Source organism: Musca domestica, unplaced genomic scaffold (assembly GCF_030504385.1).
Source record: "Musca domestica strain aabys unplaced genomic scaffold, Musca_domestica.polishedcontigs.V.1.1 50, whole genome shotgun sequence".
NCBI lineage: Eukaryota > Metazoa > Arthropoda > Insecta > Diptera > Muscidae > Musca > Musca domestica.
Genome location: NW_026712347.1, coordinates 4,941,230 through 4,965,205, shown reverse-complemented (window position 1 = coordinate 4,965,205; position 23,976 = coordinate 4,941,230). Strand labels below are relative to the sequence as shown.

General features: G+C 36.2%; 1 long non-coding RNA gene across 1 annotated transcript in view; it reads right to left on the bottom strand.

The window, feature by feature from the left end:
- Positions 1-21,295, bottom strand: part of LOC109612298 (uncharacterized) — a 37,058-nt gene extending 15,763 nt beyond the window's left edge. The window contains exon 1 of the long non-coding RNA XR_002194450.2: positions 20,943-21,295. This is a non-coding gene — a long non-coding RNA (uncharacterized LOC109612298). The remainder of the gene's footprint in view (positions 1-20,942) is intronic.
- Positions 21,296-23,976: the final 2,681 nt, after the last annotated feature.

Sequence of the window (23,976 nt, the reverse complement as noted above, 5' to 3'; positions counted from 1 at the left end):
GTTTCCCTCATCCACTTGGCGAGGAAACAAAACAAAAAGAAAGAGATAACTTGACAGGCTTTTGGAATAAAAGGGTCGCAAAGCCTTTTCTGCGCCATATACTCGCAAGCACACACGCTCACTCACACATAGAATTACTGACATGTGTCACATAGCTTGTCCCTTCGTACGGACACATGTATTTATGTACATAGGCTTTGTTATTTATTTATTTTCTCTGTTGACCAAATTCATAATAACGTTAATACTTTTTTTAAATGTTATGTGCTTTTTCTGTTTTTTATTGAAGGCTTTTTGAAAGGACCCACGACTTAAATAATATAAGGATGCGAAATAACAAATGGAATACAAATTTCAACTTCATTTTGAAGGATTTTCGATACTCTGATCTGTTTTGAAAATTTTAAAAGTGATAGTGTTGGTAATGCCTGTAATCTTGACTGTTGGCAATGTCTGTAAACTTGATTTTAAACAACAGCTGCAAAATGGACAGTTGAGTGGATTTCTTTACTGGTATAATTATGGGGAAAGTCCAGCAGATTACGAAAGTAAAGCTAAAATATATAATATAAATACATAATAATATAAATACATAATAATATAAAAATATAAATAAAAATAAAACAAAAACTAAGTTATTTGTGATAAAATTCTACTACAGCTCACAGAAGACGCCAAAAGTCGAAATCCTACCAAGATTTCATGTATATTAAAAACGCATTTTGCGGTTAGAGCCGTACTTTTTGTGAGTTTGTGCAAGAGTCTCCAATAAATCATCATTTTAGAACTGTGGCGGCGGTCATTTACATGACATCATATTCTCGACTTGAACTTGAAAATTATAAAAATCGTCGAAAAAACCTTTTAAATAAAAACAGATATATGGGAGCTATACGAAGACGGAGGATTTTTTTACCACATTCAAATACGAAATTTAAAAGAATTCCATTCAATAATGTCGCAAATATCATCAAAATACCGAAAAAGGATTGAAATTTGAAACAATTCCGGTCCAAAATCATCAAAATGCCGAATATTGAGAGGCACCGTTCTATGGGGACTATACAAAGACATAAACCTACATAAGTAATTTATTGTCATAGATTTAAATACCTATTAAGATCCAATACGAAACTTGAAACATTTCCGATCGATAATGTCGCTAAAATCGTGAAAATACCGATAACAACAGACAGACGGACAAACAGATGGACTGACACACAGACAGACGAACATCGCTAAATCGAATTAGAATTTTACGCTGATCAAAAATATATACAGGATTTATATTCTATGGTGGAGAGTATAAAAATGGAATACACCGGTCCATTTTTCTGGTACAATATTTCAACGGCCACCAACATATTTATAAACACATATCTATATCTATAAAAGAGGAAAATGTATGTTTCTTTGTTTGTAATTTATGGAGTCGAAAACCGCTGAACAGATTTTCCTGAAAATTTGCATGTATACTGCAACATCGCCTGAAAGTAACATAGGCTATATGCATTTTTGAAATTCCACTTGGAAGTGGAGATATAGCATCAGAATCGGAGGTACCTCCCAAAAATTTAGATTTTACATGGACATTTCTATTGATCGATTACAGATACAGTCTCCAAATTTGGAATGCGTAACGGAATTCGGAACAAAAATAAATTTGCCAAATTATATTGAAATCGGGTCAAATTTGGATATTGCTCCTATATATATTTTCGGCCGATTTCAAGCATTTGATGCACCAAACACGCTATGTATCCCAAATTTCAATGAAATTTAAAAATCCATTATTTATTTATTTATGGATTTTACCCAAGAAATTGATTTCCCAAATTATATTGAAATTAGTTCAGATTTGGATATAGTTCCCATATATATTTCGGCCAAACACGATATGTATTTCCAATTTTAATGAAATTTAAAATAAGTAACGAAATTGCGAGCAAAAATGAATTTGTCTAATTATATTAAAATCGGTTCAGATTTGGATATAGCTCCCATATATATTTTCCGCCGATTTCACATATTTGATGCACAAAACACGATACGTATTTCCGATTCCAATGAAATTCGCATTGAGTGACTAAATTTGATACAATAAATAAATTTGACAAATTATATTCAAATTTGCTCAGATTTGATTATATCTCCCATATATATTCTCGAACGATTAAACATATTTGATGCACCCAATGCGAGAGAGACGAAATCTGGCACCAGAAAAAAATTGCCAAATTATATTGAAATCAGTTGAGGTTTGGGTATAACTAACATATATATTTCGGAAGACTTCATACATGTTATGCACCAAACACGATATATATGACCGATTCCAATGAAATTGAGAATGTGTGGCGGAATTTGGTTATAATAATAAATGTGATAAATTAATTGGAAATTAGTTAAGATATGGATATAGCTCCCATATATATATTCTCGGCCGATTTCACATATTTGACGCACCAATTTCAATGAAATATGAAAGGAGTGGTGGAATTTGGTGTAAAAGTATTGGGATATGATTTTAATAAGAATTATTATGGGGAAGTATGTTGCTACCTCGAATTCACTAATTGCAATAGAAATGCCACTCAACTTCAAAAAATTGCAGTTTCCTGCACGCTTGGTATTTGCTATGAAATAAATAAATCCAAAGGACAAGCTCTTCGTGTATGAATGTCATGTTACTGCTTTTCTTTTCTAAGATCAAATGCAAAAAATTACAATATTTACCAACTCGCTTCAGTACCTCCCTCATAAAAGGTCAACATTATGAATAATAACGCAACTAGAAATATATTTAAAATAGCGAACAGAAGTTGAGGATACACATCCGTCCGCAAATCCGAGTGAATTTGTTTTTTCCGATATTTGGCAGAAAAATTCGCAAAAATTAAAACTTATTTTTTGTATAAGTTTACTTTTTCCTGACTTGTGCAAAATTTCTACGTTTGGGCAGCGAAATAATCAAAAGGGGTTGAATTGTATAAAATGAACAAAAGGCGAATATATGTATGTACGAACAAATATATTTCAGGCACATTCGAACTCACGTAGTATGTGTGTACATACATATCCTTCAACTTGTACCGGTTGTTTTTAAAAGTTGTATTCTCATGGACAAGTATTGAAATGAAATTATATGGCAGAAAAGAAAAAAAAAACGGCCAGCCTAAAGAGTAAAAAAAGGAGGACACCATGATGTGTTTGTTTTCAAATACATTTACTTTGGACATACATACCACCACACACACATATATAAAGTACGACAAAGTCATGCCATCATCTGAAGTACGACAAAAAAAAACTAAAACGCCAGACCTTAAACCCTTGTGCGGAAGTATGGTAGACGTAACCCTACACAACAAACGGCAAAAAAAAGTAAAAGAGAAAGGAAAAGAAAAGGAGTAGACTTTTGTGTTTTTGTGTGTGTATTGGCAAAAAGTGGGTTTCTTATCAAGTTTTTTTTTTTGCACAAACTTTAGGTGTTTTTTTTTTTTTTGGTAAAAGCCTTAACATTGTGTGGTTGAAACTGAGTCTGAGAAGAGATGTTGGGTTGTTTGATTGCCCAAACCTTTGTTTGAAAGTCTGCATTTCACTTCTGTTTCTTCTCCTTCTTCCTCTTCTTTCGAATAAAACTTTTATATTTTTTCAATACCTAAAAAAAGGACACACATGTCATGTGGTGGCTGTTTATATTTGTTGTTTGTGTTTTTGTTGTAGCTGCCAATGTCCTTGTTGGTGTGTATGTGAATTTAACAAGACATTAAGGATAACACATACCTCTATGGCCGAGTGTGTGTGGATGTGTGTGTGAGAGTTAGTTGTTTGTCCATATGTGTGGTATGCGACTTTGTTCAGCCTATGTATAAGGGTTAGAACCCGTCCAGATGACGTCTCAACCGAAACAAAATTTATTTCAAAACAACAAAAACTTTTTTTGTTTTTGTTGTTGTATTAAAGGTTGTGTTGGGAATTTTGCACATTTTTCGTTGTTTGTCGTGAGGGGTTAGGCTGGATGGATGGATGGACGAATGGGATCTCCAGTGGTGTGTCTTTAAGTAATGGCTCGTTAAAGTAAAACAAAAAGCCATTAAAAAAGGGGTGCTTAAAGGCAGACCATCAATGATTTGGGGTGTATTTCGAGGGACATATTGCATGATTTTGGGAGGTTTTTTGCTGTTTACTCAACATTTAAAGTATTTTGCAGAATCGAGGATATTTCATTGAAATTGGAAAAATCAAAAAAAAATAAAAATTTTGATATTTTCTAAGGCATTCATTTCTCAATAAAAAATGAAGCCAAACACCGCAGTAGTTGTTTTTCTCTAAATAGAGTCCCTTTTTAACACTGGTCTCACTTTAAAAGTAAGCTCTAATTCTGGTTTCATTAGCGCTCTTTTTTATTTTTTTATTTTTTTATTTCATTTATTATTATATTTTCTATTTTTATTATATTATTAAGTCATTATATTATTAATATTTGTTTTATACGTTCCAAAAAGGTCGCCTCAATTTATGATTGGCTATTAGAAATCATCCCCTCCTCTAACCCTGTTGCCTTTAATTGGTTTAACCCTTTTCCATTGTTCTTCCAATCGGCTCATCATCAACCCTTTTGCTGTTTATAACCCTTTTGAATTTTTTTATAGATATACTCAACGATGATTGGTTGTTAACTTTATCATCCCATCGATAATAATAAAACGTTTTTTTATAGCAAATGTGTATTTTTTGCAACCCCATCAGTTTTTATAACCCTTTTGTTATGACTCAACGATTTTTACTGGTCAATAGTTCGATATACGATAAAGGGTTAGGGTATGGTAAAAAACAAGTGGTGTCTGTGAGAAGAGCACCCAGTGTTAATTAAAGAGCGATATGGAGAGAGAGATAGGGAGAGATAGAAGGTAAACATATTCTTCCACATCTATACCAGGGAAAGGCAACCGTATGTGTTGGTTGTGCAACAGCTCTCCCATACACACCCGATGTATTTGAGAGTAACTCTCTCAATGGCCATAATTACATTCCTCTCTCAGTATATATATTTGGACTTCAAAATCTCCAAATTTTATTGTATTCGGCCATTTTAAATAAACTTAGCGTTTAAAGTAAAAAATGTATAATTTTGACCAGGTTTGGATAAGAGGAACTATAAATTAAAACGGCTTTCCGATCAGGGAATTACAAAAGGGGTGCGTTTAAGGATATTAAATGAAAATAACGAAACAAACATTAAAACTTCAATTCTAGCGGATATTGTCTGACTTCTATTGGGTCAGTAGTGACAGTGTAGCGACTTTCCACGGCAGCGGGTTCTACGACACCGGATTGATCCGAAAGAACGACATCGCTGCTTCGGCCAGCGGCTACCACCTCAGTGTATACATGTTCGTGTTTGTTTATTTTCTGCATTGGGAGCAGTATATCCCGGAATACCTATTTCGGATTATTTCTGTCCTTGTCGGGATCGAAGAAAACGCCCGAATTAGGTTCTGCTAGTTTTGTCAGAACGTCATCTACCACAGATCTGTTTCAGTGCGACGTAATATATTCAAAGAATGGGTGCACTTTAAAAATTGTTCTGGATTATTCCGGTTGTGAGACTAGAGTGAAAGGGACTATGTTGCGACGTGCTGCAGCAACGCGAGTCCACGAGTTCGCCGGAGTACTGAGCTTCATCGCAATCTTCCGAACAGCAACATTTACTGCGCCTTTTTGCAATTTAATTGCAAGGGATAACGAGGCAAAAAATATGAGAAAGTGGAATTTGTGAATGGCAGGAATATTTTGATCGCAGTGGAGCAAGCTCGATAAAAACTGCAGCCGACAACAGTTATGATTACAACGTATTGAGGAAAGATCGCACAAGAAATGGAGTTTGGGGATTAGCGTTCCTGTTAAGCCATTCTGTTCAATACAGACCTATCTCGAGTTGGTCTAGGGGTAGCATTCAAGTGTGTAACTGCCGGTAGAGGTGCTCAATGTGTATACCCCTCTGATTTACAGCTATGAACCGCATTATTTGACAAATATTAGCCCGCTGTTGATAGAGAACAACCGTCTAGGAGATTTAATGAGCAACATGAGTTGTGGCATTCCGTCCTACGTAATGACAAGAGGAGATCAGCGCTGGCAGAACAGATTGATAGATCCTCATTCCGCACGATAAATGAGGATACCCCCACCCGAGAAAGAGGAGACATCACCAGACACAACCATAGTGTCACCCGGACTGATAAGTGACGTGACTTGGCAACCTGTCATTTCTCTTATGTCTGACCATCTCTAGATAAGCAGATTTCCCGATTACAAAACCTCTGAACGCCGCACTTTCCTTAACCATGGGAAAACTTACTGGCCAGAATATGGAGAATTCATCAACTTCAGAGAACTGTCCAACCCTTTTCATTTTCGAGTAGCAGAAATTTTTGAACGGGGCAGCAAATGAGCGTGATTTCTAGCAGATGATCATTAGGAAAAAGTGGCAAAACCATCTAAAATGTTGCAGTATTGGAACCGATGTAACATAGCTGAGGGTAACGGTTAAATTGCTCCCCAAAAAATGGTAAAAAGAATGGTAGGACCTCGGTCACTTTTAACGACGTAACGATGATTGATCCGAAGAGGTGCCCTGGGTATTTTAACCGGCAATTTGTCGTGCACACCGAGAGCTATAGGCCAAAGCGAAGAGTACCACGACGCATCAGATCTCTTCTCGCCGAGAAGGCACCATCACAATTTAAGGTGGATGATGGTGCAAATGTCACCCGAAACGCTAAGTCATCCAAAGCATTGGGCTCATACGGAATCGCAATTGTAAATTATAAAACAACTTGATACGCCGGAAATTTGGTACCTGGCAAAAGTTCTGAACCTGTCGCTAGCCATCCACACCGTTCCCGAAGCCTGCAAAATGGGCGGGAGGTCCAGCTACTGAAGGCAAACGAGGATGCCAGCAAAGTCGATTCATACAGGCCAATTTAGCGTTTGTATCCAGTAGTAAAGACTCTTGAGGCTTTACTCCTTCTTAGTATCAGAAGAAGCCATACAGTTGCTTGCCATCAACACGGAATTCGGTCCACAACATAGTACCACACGAATGTTGAAAACCATATCCACGTACGTAAGTCGAGGTTTAAACCAAAACAAGCCATGTCATAAAACAGTGTTAGTAGCTCTTGTCCCATTAAAGGTATCTGAAACGTTGGATAATCAACAATATGTGCGGACGCCAGTCGTACGTGGAATTCCAGAACAAGAAGTCCAAACCACATAGAGAATTCCTCGGCCCTCTAGATGGAATAGAGGTCGTAACGTATGCGGATGGTTGTACGATGATGGCATCTGGCCCCGGTATTATTGACATATGTGTAAGGTTGAACACCTATCTCGCGGAGCTTGTCGCCTACGCGAGGAATATAAAAATATCCGCCACTTAATGAACGGCTACACTATTTACCACATGGTCTGCGGAGATGAGAACAAAGATTAATTTGCAGATTTTAAGAGTCGCATTCGACCGCATGTCCAAGTTGACCGCGCAAGTCACAGATACATGCGGGAAAATTAAAAGTAGGAACATGCAATAGCCGGCAGAGCTTGGGTGCTTACAAGGAGACTTTGTTGGCCTCTTATAACACGATAGGTGGGACTGGGGTCAGCTCCATTGTGGTCTGGAAAGGTAATTGCTACGCAGTGAAAGAACATCCAGACCCGCCAGAATGCCGCCCTGAGAAATGCGACAGGATGCCTCCACAGTGGACCATATGCTTTGGTTTGCCATACCTGCATGGTTATTATCGTTGGAGTCATCCAAGCTATCATATGGTGAAAAAAAAGTCACCCATCCAGGCGAGTCAGAAAGGGCATACATCCAAGAGAGAGAGAGAGAGGGTGAGAGAACCAACGCTAGAAGAGAGACTCTAGATCAAAAAGCCTACCCAGCAGAAAAATTAGGTTAAAATCTTCAGAATACCGAATATCGGGAGGTACCGAAAGAATAGGCGAACTTTGAAGAGAACTGGGACATATTTTCTAATTTTAAGTGCCTTATATTCATACAAAATTTGTAGCAAAAGAAATATCCCATATTCAACAGCAATTTTTTTAATATCTCTGAATGTTTGCAAAATTGAAATGACAAAAAGGATTTATATTGTCATTTAGAAAAGGTCATGAGCTGCTCTACATACCCTATCATCGTATGTATGTATACATATATAACACGTGGTCTATATTAAAAATTAAAAGGATACGACCAAAGGATTTGCCAAGGCCATTCCAAACAGAAGCCGTAGTATTAAACCTTTAAACGATGTCCTTTTTTGCAGTCCTTGAAAACAAACGCAAACGTATGTCAACTAAAAAACAAATAAGGATTATTTGTCCCTTTTTATTTCTTACTAGTTAAATTGTTATTTTATGCAAATTATATGTGATATGTGTCCTTCAATTTAAATTGGGGACCAACATTTGTTATACTTGAGATAGGAAAGAATTGAGATTTATTTCTATATTTCGTTGTTTTTTATTTTCACAAAAAAACGAAAACAAAGATATTATTACGTCAAGAGGAAAATACATATATTTTTCCAACAAAAAAAAAATACTCCCCTACAATAAAGCCACCATATTTTTACTTGTCACAAAAAAGATTACTTGTAAACACCTTGGATTTCTTGCTCTGCAATCAACCCCTTTCCGTAGTTAACCCTTAATTACACTCTGCTACTCTCTTTTGTTGCTTGTATTGTATTTAACTAAACATTAACCCATATACTATTTCCGTTACGTTCATTTGTTATTAGATATGGTTTGGGTCACTGAACACCAAACAACTCCTTCGGCCACACTCCCACCCACGAGCGTCTTTTCATTGTCCCCACCTCTCTTTGGCACATTCACCTTTACGCTCTTATCGCCAAATATACCAATTCAAGAGTTAAACGCTCACAATTAAACGCACAATGATTTCCGTTCGCTTGAAATGCGTTTGTCATGAAATATTCCAATTCTATTTTCGGTCACTGTCGCTCGCCTCACCCCCTCCCGCCTAGGGGGTGAGTGAAGCTTTTTCTTAGCCAGGTCCAGGTATTTTTTAAGCCAATTGACTAATTTGAGACCAGAGGCATAGAATAGGAAGACCCCACACTATTTTACATACATATGTATTTTGTTGAAAATGTTGGGTTAGAAGAAATGCGGGGTGGAATGACCAACGGCGGGATTACATCGACTGGAAATATTAGAAATGTCCACATCTACCCTTTGCTTGAACTGCGTCTCAATTGAGTTAAGTTGGAAATATTAAGGAAAAGGTTAAATGCGTGGCCGGAGAAGTTGGTTGTAAGTAATTACACTGCGTTACACTCGAGCAAAATCCGGATTTAATTGAGTCAAAATGGGATAGATTTTGACACATTCGACCAATCGAGCTTAGAAGGAAGTATGTCAAACTTGGTAAAAATCGAAATAACTATAGAAGTTTCCATCTTAAAATTTTATATTCGTTCCAACAGTTCGTGCTCAGTTCTCAAAATGCAAAATTTTTTAATCAAAACTTCATGCATGGTACTACATTTTCAGACTTTCAAGGTTTTATATATTATTCATGTTTTTATACCTTCCACCATAGAATGGAGGGTATATTAAGTTTTTGATTCCGTTTATAACACCTCGAAATATAAATGTTAGACCACACAAATTCTAGGCGATGTCCATCCGTCTGTCCAAAACAATCTAGCTTCCGAACAAAATAAAGTAGGTTGATAAAATTATACGCAGATGTGTGTTAGGTCTGCATAACTTTTGGTATTGGAAATGGGTTATATAAGTTCACGTTTTGGTATAGCCCCCATATAACTGTGCCTACAGATTAAATGTTTTCTGTTTTTTTTTTTTTTGGTATAAATGTTGATCCGAATTTGCTGTAAATTGGCAACATGTGCTCCCATTTGTAAGAAACATCCTCGTTTAGAGATAATATAGGTCCCATTTTTGGTATAGTCCCCATATTATATACCTCCAGATATTCGCAATTTTAATGATTTGTGCCATATTTTTCACCGGAAATATTTAATATTTTGGATTTGAAGTTCCTAATGGGTACTACATTCTATGATAAAAATTGCATTTGCAGGTCCACGTCTGCATATAGCCCCCATAAAAACGAACCTCCCTATAATCGGTATTTTGATGATTTCTAATGGGTACTACTGTCACCGAAAATTGTCAATGCAGGTCCACGTCTTCGTATAGGTCCCATATAACGGTACCTCCCTATATTCGGTATTTAGATGATTTTAGCGACATTATCCAACGGAATTGTTTTAAGTTTCGTACTTAAATATCGCCATAACGCATAAAAAATTATATTCCGGTCTACGTCTTCATATAGGTAACTCCCTATATTCCGAATTTTTGATAGGTTATGTCTTTTTCAATGAAATTTTATAAAAAAAGCAAATTCCTTCCAATTGTTTAGTAATTTTCTCACAATTATAGTACGCATTTATAAAGCCAACAAAAGATCTCTACATCAGATGCCAGCTGAGACCTCAATTTCAAATTTCGGGATTTCAGCTCTATCCTTTCACTCAATAAAAATTTAGTACTAAAAATAGTACTTTTTGTATAATATCCAAAACCACCTGCATATCCCAATTCCAGATACCAAGAGAGATCTCTATATCAAATTTAAGGATTCCAGCACTATATCTTCACCCAATACCAAATGTAGTCCTAAATAGTTATTTTCGTATAATTATAGTACACGCCGCCAAAAACATCTCCAAATGTCAACCCAGATACCAGCAGATACCTAAATATTTCATTTGAGGATTCCAGAACTATCCCTACACTCAATACCATTTAATACCATGCGCATATCCAAAACCACCTTCATATCTCAATTCCAGATACCAGAATTTTAACTCTATTCCTTTACCTAATATCAAATATAGTACTAAATAGCACTTTTTGTACAATCATCGTACAATCACATTTTGAAAAAAAAACCCTCATAAATCCATCCCAGATAGCAACAGTACCTCAAGATTAAATTTCAGGATTTCAGCCCTTCAGTACTAAATTAAAAAAAAAACTCCAAAACCATCTCCATATCCCAAGTCCAGATACCAACAGTGACATCTATATGAAATTTCAGGATTTCAGCCCTATATCTTCACTCAATACCCAATTTAGTACCATATAGTACATTATAGTAGTATAAATATGGAACGCATTTCCCAACCACCTTCAAATCTCAAACACAGATACCATTTCAGAATTTTATACCTATCGCTTCGCCAAATACCAAATATAGTAGCTTTCAGTACTTTTCGTACATTTACTCATGTTTACAAAATTTAGTACTAAAGAGAAATGTTCGTACATTTATAGTACACATTTCCAAAAGCACCTCCATATCTCAATTCCAGATACCAACAAATGTCTCAATATTAAATTTCAGGATTCCAACTTTATCCCTTCACCCAATACCAAATTTACTATAATTTAGTACAATTAATGTACGCATATTCAAAAGCAGCTCCTTCTCTCAACCGCAGGCACCAACAGTGACATCCATATCAACTTTCACGATTCCAGCTCTATCCCCTGACCGAATACCTTTTTAGTACTTTTCGTACAAATATAGGACGCATTTCCCAACCACTGCCAAATCTCAAGCACAGATACCATCACTTATATCAACATTAAATTTCAAAATTGTATCTCTTTTTCTTCACGAAATACCAAATTTATTACTAATTAGTTCTTCTCCTATGACTATAGTAACCATTTCCAAAACCATCTTCCTATCTCAACTCGAGATATCAACAGAGAAGTCAATATCAAATTTGAGGATTTCAGTCTTTTCCCATCACCCAGTACGAAATTTAGTACTATTCGTACAAGTAAAGGACGTATTTCGAAATCACCGCCAAATCTCAAAAAAAAAAAAAAAACATCAGTAATTTAAATATCAAATTCCAGGATTTTAACTCTATCCCCTTCCCCAATACTAAATATAGTACCATTCGGTACTTTTCGTACATTTCCGAAACCACCCTCATGTGCCCACTCTGCACATGACCAGCCGTCCTAATACCGAATTCAAATTTCAAGCACTATATATTCACCCAATTCCAAATTGTACCAAATGTAGTACTATTTAGTACATTATGTGCACTTGTAGTACATGTTTCCAAATCACCTCCTTACCACAAACCTACCACCAAGAGGGACCCCAATAAAAAAAATTCACCTTTAGAGAAACTGTTCTAAATTTAGTACCATTCAGTACATTTTATACAAATATAGCACACATTTCCGAAACCACCTCCATATGTCCATGCTAAACATTAACATTAACGACCCTAATACCAAATGTCAGATTTCCGGCTCTATTTGTTCAACCAATACCAAATAGTACCAAACATAGTACTATTTAGTACTTTTCGTGCACTTGTACTGCCCATTACCAAAATCACCTCTTTATCACAAATCTAACACCAAAACGGACCCAAGTAAAAAAAAAAAACCAACAATTCTAGCTTAATCCATTCAACCTGAACCAAACTCTTACAAACTTCGTACCATTTAGTACAGTTCGCGTACTTAGTAAACATTTCCAAAACCACATTTATATATCCGACCTTGATTCTCATACCAAATCTAAAGTTTTTAGCTCTATCCGTTCACATAATAACATATGGTATCACTTTAGAATTTAAGTACCATTTTAGAACTTTTCGTAACCTTAGAGTTCGAAATTCCAACATGTATCCTGCACTCCATAAGTGATTCTCATTCCAAATTTAAAAATTATAGCCCATACCGTTTGTCAAATAAAAGTATTTAATTTACAGTTCATTTTCCTACTTTTCGTGCCCTTTTAATACAAATTTCCAAAACCTCAGCCTTATCACTCCGCACCAAGACTGAACCTCAGGCGCTGATACTCAGTCAGTCAGATCTTTCACCAGTCTTTTATATGTATAGATAATGTTTCATATGATATCGTCAGTATAGAGCGACTGGGAAGAGCTTTTTTCGTTTCGTAACGTTCAAAATTGTACTAAATATGGTACCATGGTAGCTGGAATTTTGAAATTTTTTGCCAAGTTTATGACCGACTATCAAAAAAAAAAAAATCTTGCCAAAATATTATTGTCAGAAGGTACCTGAGGATATACCAAGTTTTCTCTAAATTTCTCCCCCTCCTATTTAAATTTCCTTCAGAACTCTTCACATTATTTCCTCGAGCGTGTGTTTTCACCATTGCCTCTCTCCACTTTTCCATGAAGTTTTTGTTTATTGGTCGCCGCGAATCATTTCACGGTTCGCGTGTCATATCCTTATTTTCTGTAACAGTCCTGTTTCATTTTCGTCCTTCCTATTCATTTCAAATTATAGTTCAATTTTAATTGCGTCGTATGTCCCGAGTGGTGTTTTCTTGTGAAGCATTGGTTTTGCTTTTTCAGGGAGATCTACATGTTCTACAAGGACTTTTTGTTCTGTGGCAGAGACACGCAAACAACGAAACCCTATCGAAGTGTTAAGTGGTGTTCTGTGAAACAGTTCATTGCTGTTCGTTTTCTTTTTTTACTTCGTCCAGGGAATGGGAACTAAAAGGAGTGTCTTGTAACTTCCATGTTTATGAGAATATTGTCATGGCAAATGTTAAGGGTTAAATTCTGAACACGTGCTAGGATATAATATACATTTTCAGTGTTATAAAATACATTCGAATTTTATTCCTGCCCTCCTCGTATTTATTCCACTTGCTCTCGAGGCCAGCGAATCTAAATTTATTTTCTTTTCAAATCCATTTTCAAGTTGTTTTAATCTCACACAACTCTAGGGCATATTCCGGTATCCTGGCAAACAAAGCAACAAACAAAGAGATAAGTAAATTTTCTGTCCTGCATCTTCGAGCCATGGATTAGCCTTCCCAGAATATCCATTCATATAATTAAATTGTAGTTAATAACATCAAATATAAAATAATAATAAAATTATAAAGAAATGTAATGAGTGATAACTGAGAAGAGATTAGTGCGAATCTAATGTAGGTGACTCAGGGAGAACCTGTTGTCTTTGCACCACAAATTTAAATGATTTTAATTAGAACACTATCATTGTATTGGTATATATTTAAATGTGAACACGTTCTGATAACGAATTCTATATGCCCAGATGAAATGGCTTGAAATTTTGGAGTGTACAACCGACGTTGTTGTTATAACAGCTACACAGGTTTTATTTGATTTCTTCTAATCCGGTTCTAAACCCACAATACGAATTGAGATTATTGCCTCATCCTGAACTTAATTGCGTCGAAGTCTTTCAGCTCCAATGGATGGGGAGTAGACTCCAAGCACGGCATTCAAACTGTAATTGTTGATGACATACGAGTATGTAACTGCCTCAGTATGAATGCCACTCAGACCTGACTGATAGGCTACTTCATCTACAGGCTCTCTCTCTCTCCCTCTTATGGCGTTGGACCTCCTTCTCTAGATCATGTATGTCCGACCTGACACGTCTGTGCGGGGGAGTTCTATGCAATATATGATGACTTGGATGACTACCATGATAACACCCAATCAGGTACTGCAACTGATGTACGAGAAGGACCTTCGTCTTCTCATGTAGATGGTCCACTGGTGCCATGACCAGGCACCCTGTTGCAGTTCTTATGGCAGCATTGTGGCAGCTATGGAGGTTTTTCTACTGCATAGCTCTTGTATTCGCAAACCGCACTGGGGCTCCATAGCTGACCACAGAACTATATATGTATATAAGGAGTAGTTAAATAACCGACTGAGAGAGAATCAATGCCCAGACGAAACGGCTGTAGCTAGGATCTTGATATTTTGCATGAAGGTCAGTCCATGTGATTAGGCTAAGTTTTTGGAAATTCGTACTAAATGGATACGAAAGTAACTAAAATGTACTAACAATTGAATAATTTGTTTTGAACACAAGGAATGGCTAGAATAAAATTTTGAATCAGAGACTCTCATGGAGCTAGAATTCTAAAATTTGGAACGAGAGTCACTGATGGAGTGCAGGAGAGATATGCAAAAGGGTTTTTGGAAATCCGAACTTTAAGATTACGAAAAACTGGCTAAACTTCTAAAATGGTACCATTGGTAATGGTACCATTTGGTATCATGGGAACAGATAGAGCTAAAAACTTGAAATTTGGTATGAGAATCAAGGTGGGAAAGTAAGTTTCACATAAATAGTTAGTTTTGGAATATGTACTTCAAGTGGACGAAAAATACTAAATAGTACTATACTTGGTACAATTTGGTATTGGGTGAACTTATTGTGTTTGAAATCTGAAATTTGGTATTAGGGTCGATGGTCATGGGTGGCCTGGACATATGCAGATGGTTTTGGAAATGTGTACTATAATTGAACATAAAGTACTTTATGGTACTAGATTTGGTATTGTGTTAAGAGATAGGGCTGGAATTCTCAAATTTGATATTCAGGTCTCCGTTGGAAACTGGAATTGGCATATAGAAGTACATAATAAGACTGTATTTGGTACAATTTAGTATAGGTGAACATATAGCGCTTGAAATCTAGACAAACAGGATGAGATTAAAAACTGCAACCAACTTCAGACTGCTGTTATTTCTAAGCCACTCGTCCGCCAGCTGCTAAAATTATTCCAGTGACAGCTCATTATATTGCTGACAAGCGTACAAAAGCATTTTGGTGAGAATTTTCCAGAAAAAAAGTAATTTGTGATGGAATTCAAGCGTGATAGTGTGATTTCTTTATATTTGGCTGGAAAACCACAAGTGGCTATCCTTAGAGAACTCCGGCATTTAAATGTGAATAAATCTTTTGTGTCTCGTACCATCTCTCGTTACCGTGATACTGGTAGCGTAGCCCGACGTCAAGGAAGTGGACGTAAGAAAACAGCAAAATCAGCAGAAATTGTTCGAAAAGTTTAGAAGCGACTTGATCGAAACCCGCGTCGCACTGGCCGAAAAATGGCTCGTGGGCTGAACATATCGCAATATTTAATTCGGCAAATATCGAAAAATGAGCTCGGGGTAAAGCCATTGAAATTGCAAAAAGTGGAAGAACTTACACACCAACAGAAAGAAAATAGACTCAAAAGAGCTAAAGAGTTGCCTCGCTCGGCCGAAAGTGGTGAACTATCGAATTGGGTTTTCTCCGATGAGAAAACTTTCGTTGTCCAGCAGTTTGTAAACAAACAAAATGATCGTGTTTACTCGCCAAAGAGCCAAAGATGTCAGCTGAAAATGTGCACCTTCGATTGGCCACCAGAACTCATACGCCGGCCATGGTGATGGTGTGGGCTGGTCATGACAGCCGATGGTCGCTCTCAGCTTGTTTTAATCGACGCGAAAATATTCTGGAGGGAGTATTAAAGCCTTGGGCACGCAAATATTTTGCCCGCAGGCCTTGGACATTCCAACAGGACTCAGCACCATCGTAATCAGCGCGTGCCACCCAAGAATGGTTACAAAATGAAGTTCCTGCTTCATTTCCAGTGCACAAAGGCCACCAAAATCTCCGTATACCAATCCGTTGGACTATTGTGTCTGGAATATTTTGGAAAGCAACATTGGCTCTAAAAATACTAAAGTGTCGATCACCTCAAGCAAGCGCTTCGTCGGGAATGGCCCAAAATACCATAGAGCAACATTTAGGCAGCGTGTGACGGATTCATTGGCCGTTTGAGGGCCATAATTCGTACCAAAGGTGACCAATTCTAAAAAATCTAAAGTTATTTTAAAATGTGATGCTTTTACTGAAATTTTTTGCTTTCATTAAAAAAAAAAAAAAAATAATTATGGCGTTTAACTTTGTTTTAGGTTTTGTTTATCTTACCCTGTAAAGATATCCCTGATTCAAATAATTGTGAGGGTCTTGACCATCGATTCCAATCGATTTGGCGGAAAATTAGTATTTTGGTATCTTCGTAGATATAAAATGTTCCGACTGAATATGTTTATTATAAAAATAAAATTAAGGGCCTAATTTTTAGAAAGGGTCATAAAATTAAATATTGATCTGCGAATAAAAAAATTTTCTCCCTTTGGACTCGATCTAGCGATGTCCGTACGTCTGCCTGGCTGGTGCGCACTATAACTCCCGCAGAGACTATCCGATTTGGTCCGAATCGTAATCGTAATATTATTATCAAACTTAGATCTAGTTCGGAGATGGGAAATATCGGTCCACTCTATTTGATACCTCGCCCACGAAAGGTCGAAAAATTATATTTTACTGCAGAGAAAGAGAAAGGATGATCCGATTGTACTACAACTTTGTCAATCCTAATATTTTCATAAGTGCTGTCAGGCACGAAACTGGACAATACCCCCTCAAAGGGTCAAGTTTTGAATAATTATAACTCTTTTAAAATATGATGTAAGAGACCGATTGTCTTAAAGATAAAAACACACATCACAATATTTATATTGACCCATGATGAAATGGATGGAAGATGGAATATATCGGTCCACTCCTTTTGTACCTCCCCACAAAGGGTCAACATTTTCAATATCCATGAAACTCATAAAACGCCAAATTAACTTCTAATTCCATTTACGCTTGGCTCATCTCAATATTTTTATCAATATAAGATCTGTTATAAAGATGGTAAAGATCGAAGCATTCCTTCTGGTACCTCCCCACAAAGGGGTCAACATTTTGAATAATCATGAAGCTCATAAAACGTGAAATTAACATCCGATGCTATTCAGACTTGACACATCTCAACACAAGATCTGTTAAAAAGATGGTGGAGATCGGACCATTTCTTTAAAATATTAATATATAATCGAACATTGGCTTAGGGTATACATCTGGTCGAAAAACCCACTGATACTTCCTAACTTGTTATCATATATATTTTTAGTGGTATCCATTTTCCATGTGCTAAGTTTGATCTAAGGGATATACCGTCCAGAAGGAAGTGGACGATATAATCCACAAGTGAGCTCAAAATTAATTTGATAAATATTTTACGATGTGTCAAGTTTGGACCAATTGATGGCAGTTATAAGACTAAGACTGGCTTTTAGTAAATCTTGAAACGAAACCTTACACATGCTTCAAAATATTATGTATGAATTATTTTCATAATACATTATTCTCCTTTAAACTGAGCATATCTACAAACGTGGCTTTGTGGTGTTATTATACCCTCAGCCATATGGCTACAGAGGGTATATATCATTTGATACGGTCAAAACGTGCCTAGTCGAAATAACGGTTTTAGACCCTAGGTCTCTTTGGACCAAATCCGTTTCAGAACATTTGGAGTCGATCTAGCGATGTCCGTCCGTCCGTCCGTCTGTCTGCCTGTCTGTCTGTCTGGCTGGCTGGTGCGCACGATAACTCTTGAAGGGAGTATCCGATTTGGTCCAAACTTGATACATCGTAATATTTTTGTCAAACTTAGATCGAGTTCGGAGATGGGCAATATCGGTCCACTCCTTCTGGTACCTCCCCCACAAAAGGTCGAAATTTTCAAAAAATTTATTTTTTGCACAGAAAGAGAAGCGATAATCCGATTTTGCCCCAACTTTGCAAATCTTAATATTTGCGTCAGTGTTAGGTCAAGTGTGAAAATGGACAATATCGGTCCACTCCATCAAGTACCTCCCCCACAAATGGTCAAAATTTTGAATAATTACAACTCTCATAATATGTGATGTAACAGTCCGATTGTCTTCAAATTTCACACATGCCAATATTTATGTTAGCCCAAGGTCTGATGTTAAGATGGAATATATCGGTCCATTCCTTCTGGTACCTCCCCCACAAATGGTCGAAATTTTAACAAATATATATTTTGGGCACAGAAAGAGAAACGATAATCCGATTTTGCTCAAACTTTGCAAATCTCAATATTTGCGTAAGTGCTAGGTCAAGTGTAAAAATGGACAATATCGGTCCACTCCTTCTGGTACCTCCCCCACAAAGGGTCGAAATTTTAAATAATTACAACTCTCATAAAATGTGATGTAAGAGTCCGATTGTCTTCAAATTTCACACATCTTAATATTTATATTAACCCAAGGTCTGGTGTTAAGATGGAATATATCGGTCCACTCCTTCTGGTACCTCCCACACAAATGATCAAGATTTTCAAAAAAATAAAATATATAAAAAAAATATATAAAAAAAATATTTTCTGCACAGAAAGAGAATCGATAATCCGATTTTGTTCCAACTTTGCAAATCCTGATATTTACATCAGTTCTAGGTCAGGTGCAAAAATGGATAACATAGGTCCACTCCATCAAGTACCTCCCCCACAAAAGGTCGAAATTTTGAATATTCATCACGCTCTTAAAACACTTGAACACGATTCCATTCCAAAGAATCCGAAATAAACATCCAGTTCTCTTCATATTACACACGTCCCATTATTTCTACTAACTCAAGATCTGGTGTGAAGATGGGATATATCGGTCCACTCCTTCTGGTACCTCCCCCACAAAACGTCAAAATTATGAGTATCCATGAAGTTCATAAAACGCAAAATTATCATCCGATTCTATTCAAAGTAGGATGATGTATTTTATCTGTATTAGATGAAGTGTGAAAATGGAATACTTCGGTCCGCTGTATCTGTTACCTGACGCATATTTCCATTTTCCGAAAAGGTGCACATACCACATATAAAGTACAAGAAGTAGTCGATATAGTCCAAATCTGTCACGTTCGTAACTCAAGGGTGAGGGTATACATCTGTCGGCAAAACCGACTGATACTATTTTATTTGTTTTTGTTAACATTACAATCTTGTCCATTAGATTAAACCACCCACAAAAAAAGTTATTAAAGCCTCAAAAATGCGCATTGGTTTTAACACCAACACCCAAAAGATTCCTCATATCTAAATCTAATTTCATAATTTCAACATTGAAAAAAACGGAGAAAAAATTAATTAAAATTCTTGTAAAAAGTAACTCAAGCAAACATCCTTTTTGTAACAAAGTTTGTTTCCGTTGCGAATATTAATTTTATTTCAAGTCTTGCATTTGACCCGCCGGTGTTCTTCATTTGTTGGCATTCGTTCGGCTAAGTTATTTTTGTGTTGACTTACTTTTTTGGGATTGTTTTGTTATAATTTTAATTTTTTTTTTTCGTTCGTTCTTTCTGTTGATGTTTGTTGTCCGAATTTAGATTAATTGTATTGGCGCAAAGCAAAGAAGAAGACTACTATGTGACCTTCAAAGGAGATGAGTGTTGGAGTATTCTACTTTGGCACACGCAACCATAGCCATTGCCAAAAGCTGTGGATTAAAACGAATGATTCTAATTTTGTCTTGGTTTGAGTAGTTAAAAATATGGGAAGATAAAGTTAACATTGGTATTAACATCTAATGACAATTCTTAATATTTTACCCATTGCTCAATCAGATTCAGATTCAGATTTTACCACTTTCATTAAAAAAATTTTTTTTCTGAAGTTTATCTAGAAATGTTACAATTGTTTTAATATTTTATTTTATTTATTTTTTAATGGCAAATATTCTGAATTCTTGTAATGGAGCAGAGGTAATTCAATTCCAAACCCCCTTTCATCACTGTTAAGGTTTCAGACCACGTATCTCTGTGAAAGGTTGGGCTTCACGTAATTTCTGTGAAGGCAGTCATGCCATAAATCCCCGATTCGAAACCAAATATACAAACCATCGCATTTTTTCGATAAGCTTGACTAATCATGACCTCTCTGATATTGCCACAAAAACTTGTTCCGAAATTAGTTAAAATTTTTGGTATAGACTTTACCCCGCTACTCTTTCGGGCACCCCAAATAGTTAAGACAATTGACTTTTTATTAGAAAATTATTTTTGTACTAGAGGGCTTCTCATGCCCTTTCTGCACAAAACTGGCTAATAATAGTTAATATACTTACGTGTCAATGTTGTTCTTCAAGCTTTGAAAATATTGGAGGTATTCTTATGTAAGAGCTTGCCAATGATGATCAATTTGAGGATTTCTTCTAAAGAATTCGAGAGTTAATTCAGCTCGTATTGTCAGACATATCCCCGAAATGTGTCGTCGATTCGAAAAAATAATTTAATATCGTTCCATCTGAAGAAACTTTATGTATTCAGGTGCATTTTGCATTAGCCTTCATCACGTTGCAATTGCTTTTTACGATTTCGTAATATGATAATGCTGCGGCTCCTAAGTTACATATATTTTTAGGTATTGAAACTTTTTAAAAGGAATATAAAAAAAAATAATTTCTCAAATTTAGGATTCCAAAAATATATACATTTTTTGTATTTAACAAACAATACAATGCCTACTTGATTAAAAATCAATTTTGCCCAAATTTACAGTACCTAAATATATTTGTGGCATGTCTAATTTTGTGACCTCGAAAAATAGAATATGTTCATTTTTTTCTTACTCAGTTCAGGAGTGATCCCGCTCCAATTGAGGCGAATTTTACTTTTTGATCTGATTAATATTAAAATATTTCAATATATTGAAGTTTTCAACCAAATGATGTAACTACGTTATTTTCTTTAATTCTTTTTTGATATTTTTAAAAAAAATTGTAAACGAGATTTTATTAATTTTTTTTTTTTTATGAAAAATTAGGATTTTTTGTTAAAAATTAATTTTTTTTTAGAAATTTTTTAAAAATCAAAAAAAAAATATCCACCCCGAAATGACTTCTCTGACATTTTTTGAAGATTTTGCAAGTAAGATTAAATCCCGAATTGGCTGCGAGATCGTCACTGCCAAAAGATTCTCGATATTCTAAAGTTTCTGCCTCAATTATTACATATGGTAGAAATTCTTCTCGCAAAAAAAGTGTCAGTCGGTTGACTTTCTATTGAATAGGTTCCGAAGGAATGAGCCAGTATTGTCCATTTCGTATTGGTCCTAAATATATATGATATTAATATTGCAAGGTGCCAGCTTTGAACGATATTGATAACTTCCTTCACTTTATATTAGATATGCGATAGCTTTTAAAAAATATTAAAATACACAGGGTGAGATGAAAAAACTGCAATCAACTTCAGACTGCTGTCATTTCTAAACCACTCGTCCGACAGCTTTTAAAATTATTCCAGTGACAGCTCATTATATTGTTTACAAAGGTACAAAAGCATTTTGGTGTGAATTTTCCAGAAAAAAAGTTATTCGTGATGGAATTCAAGCGTGATAGTGTGATTTCTTTATATTTGGCTGGAAATGGTTCGAAAAGTAAAGAAGCAACTTGATCGAAACCCGCGTCGCAGTTTCCGAAAAATGGCTCGTGAGCTGAACATATCGCAATATTCAATTCGGCAAATATTGAAAAATGAGAACTTTCACCGCAACAGAAAGAAAATAGACTCAAAAGAGTTAAAGAGTTGCTTCGCTTGGCCGGAAGTGGTGATCTGCCGAATTTGGTTTTCTTCGTCTCCGATGAGAAAACAGTCGTTGTCCAGCAGTTTGTAAACAACCAAAACGATTGTGTTTACTTGCCAAAGAAGTCAGCTGAAAATGTGCACTTTCGGTTGGCCACCAGAACTCAAGCGCCGTCCATGGTGACGGTGTGGGCCCCATAAAAGCCGATGGTCGCTCTTCGCTTGTTTTAATCGACCGTGGCATCAGAATAAATACTGAATATTATCGCGAAAATATTCTGGAAGGTGTATTAAAGCCTTGGGCACGCAAACATTTTGGCCGCAGACCTTGGAGACTCCAACAGAACTCAGGACCATCGCACTCAGCACGCGCCACCCAAGAATGGTTGAAAAATGAGGTTCCTCGTTTTATTTTAACGCACAATGACCGCCAAAATCTCCGGATACCAATCTGTTGGACTATTGTGTCTGGAGTATTTTGGAAGGCAAGGTTGGCACTAAAAAATACAAAAGTGTCGATCACCTCAAGCAAGTGCTTCGCCGGGAATGGGCCAAAATACCGCAGAGCTACATTCGTGCAGCGTGTGACGGTTTCATTGGCCGTTTAAAGGCCATAATTTGTGTCAAAAGTGACCAATTCGAAAAATCTACACATATTCTAAAAGTTGATGCTATTTCCGATAATTTTCGCTTTCATTCAATAAAATTTGAAACAAAAAAAAATGTAAAAATTATGGCGTTTGATTTTGTTGCAGTTTTTTTTATCTCACTCTGTATTTCGTCCTTGTGCATTTGTTAGTAACATAGGCAATCGAGCGAGATAGAACTATAGTGCAGGACGCATCTATTGCCCCATCGAGAAGACATTTTGGTCCAAGGACGAACCCTATAAAAATTGGAGATAATCGGACAAAATTCAGATATAGCTAACATACATATCTTCGTCTGATTTGCCTTTTATTGTGGACCAAATTGGTAATGTTAGCCCAAATAGGATGAAATTTGGCAAATTCGATTCATCCTAGTAATAAGTATGTCAAATTTGGTGGCAATCGGTTCAGATATAGCTATGGCTCTCAATGTATCATTTGAATAACTCCTTGGAAGAGAATCCCCCGGCAAAGAGGATTTGTGGCTATTTCCGAAAAGATGGTATTCCCTGCTTTACCCCTTGTTAACATCATCACTTGTAATCCACTAAAAAATAGACGTTGTTTCTATTAAAACAACAATAATGGGATAAGACAATTTTTCAACCACAAAAGATGAATTTTTTGTCAAGACTAAAAATTATCAGAAAAATCCCTGAATATCGTTGTTACGGAGTGCATATTACGGCTCTGGGGAACAAATATAACAAATCGGATGAACAGTATATGTGGGAGCTATAGCTATATCTGAACCGATCTTCAACAAATTTGACATACTAGCTTCTAGACTAAATTCGGTCGAAAATGCCAAATTCCATCCCATTTGGTCTAATATTACACGTTTGATGTGGTGCAAATCGGATGAAGTTTTACGTGGAAGCTATACGCAATTCTGTCCCGATCTGGATAAAAATTAGCAAAGTTA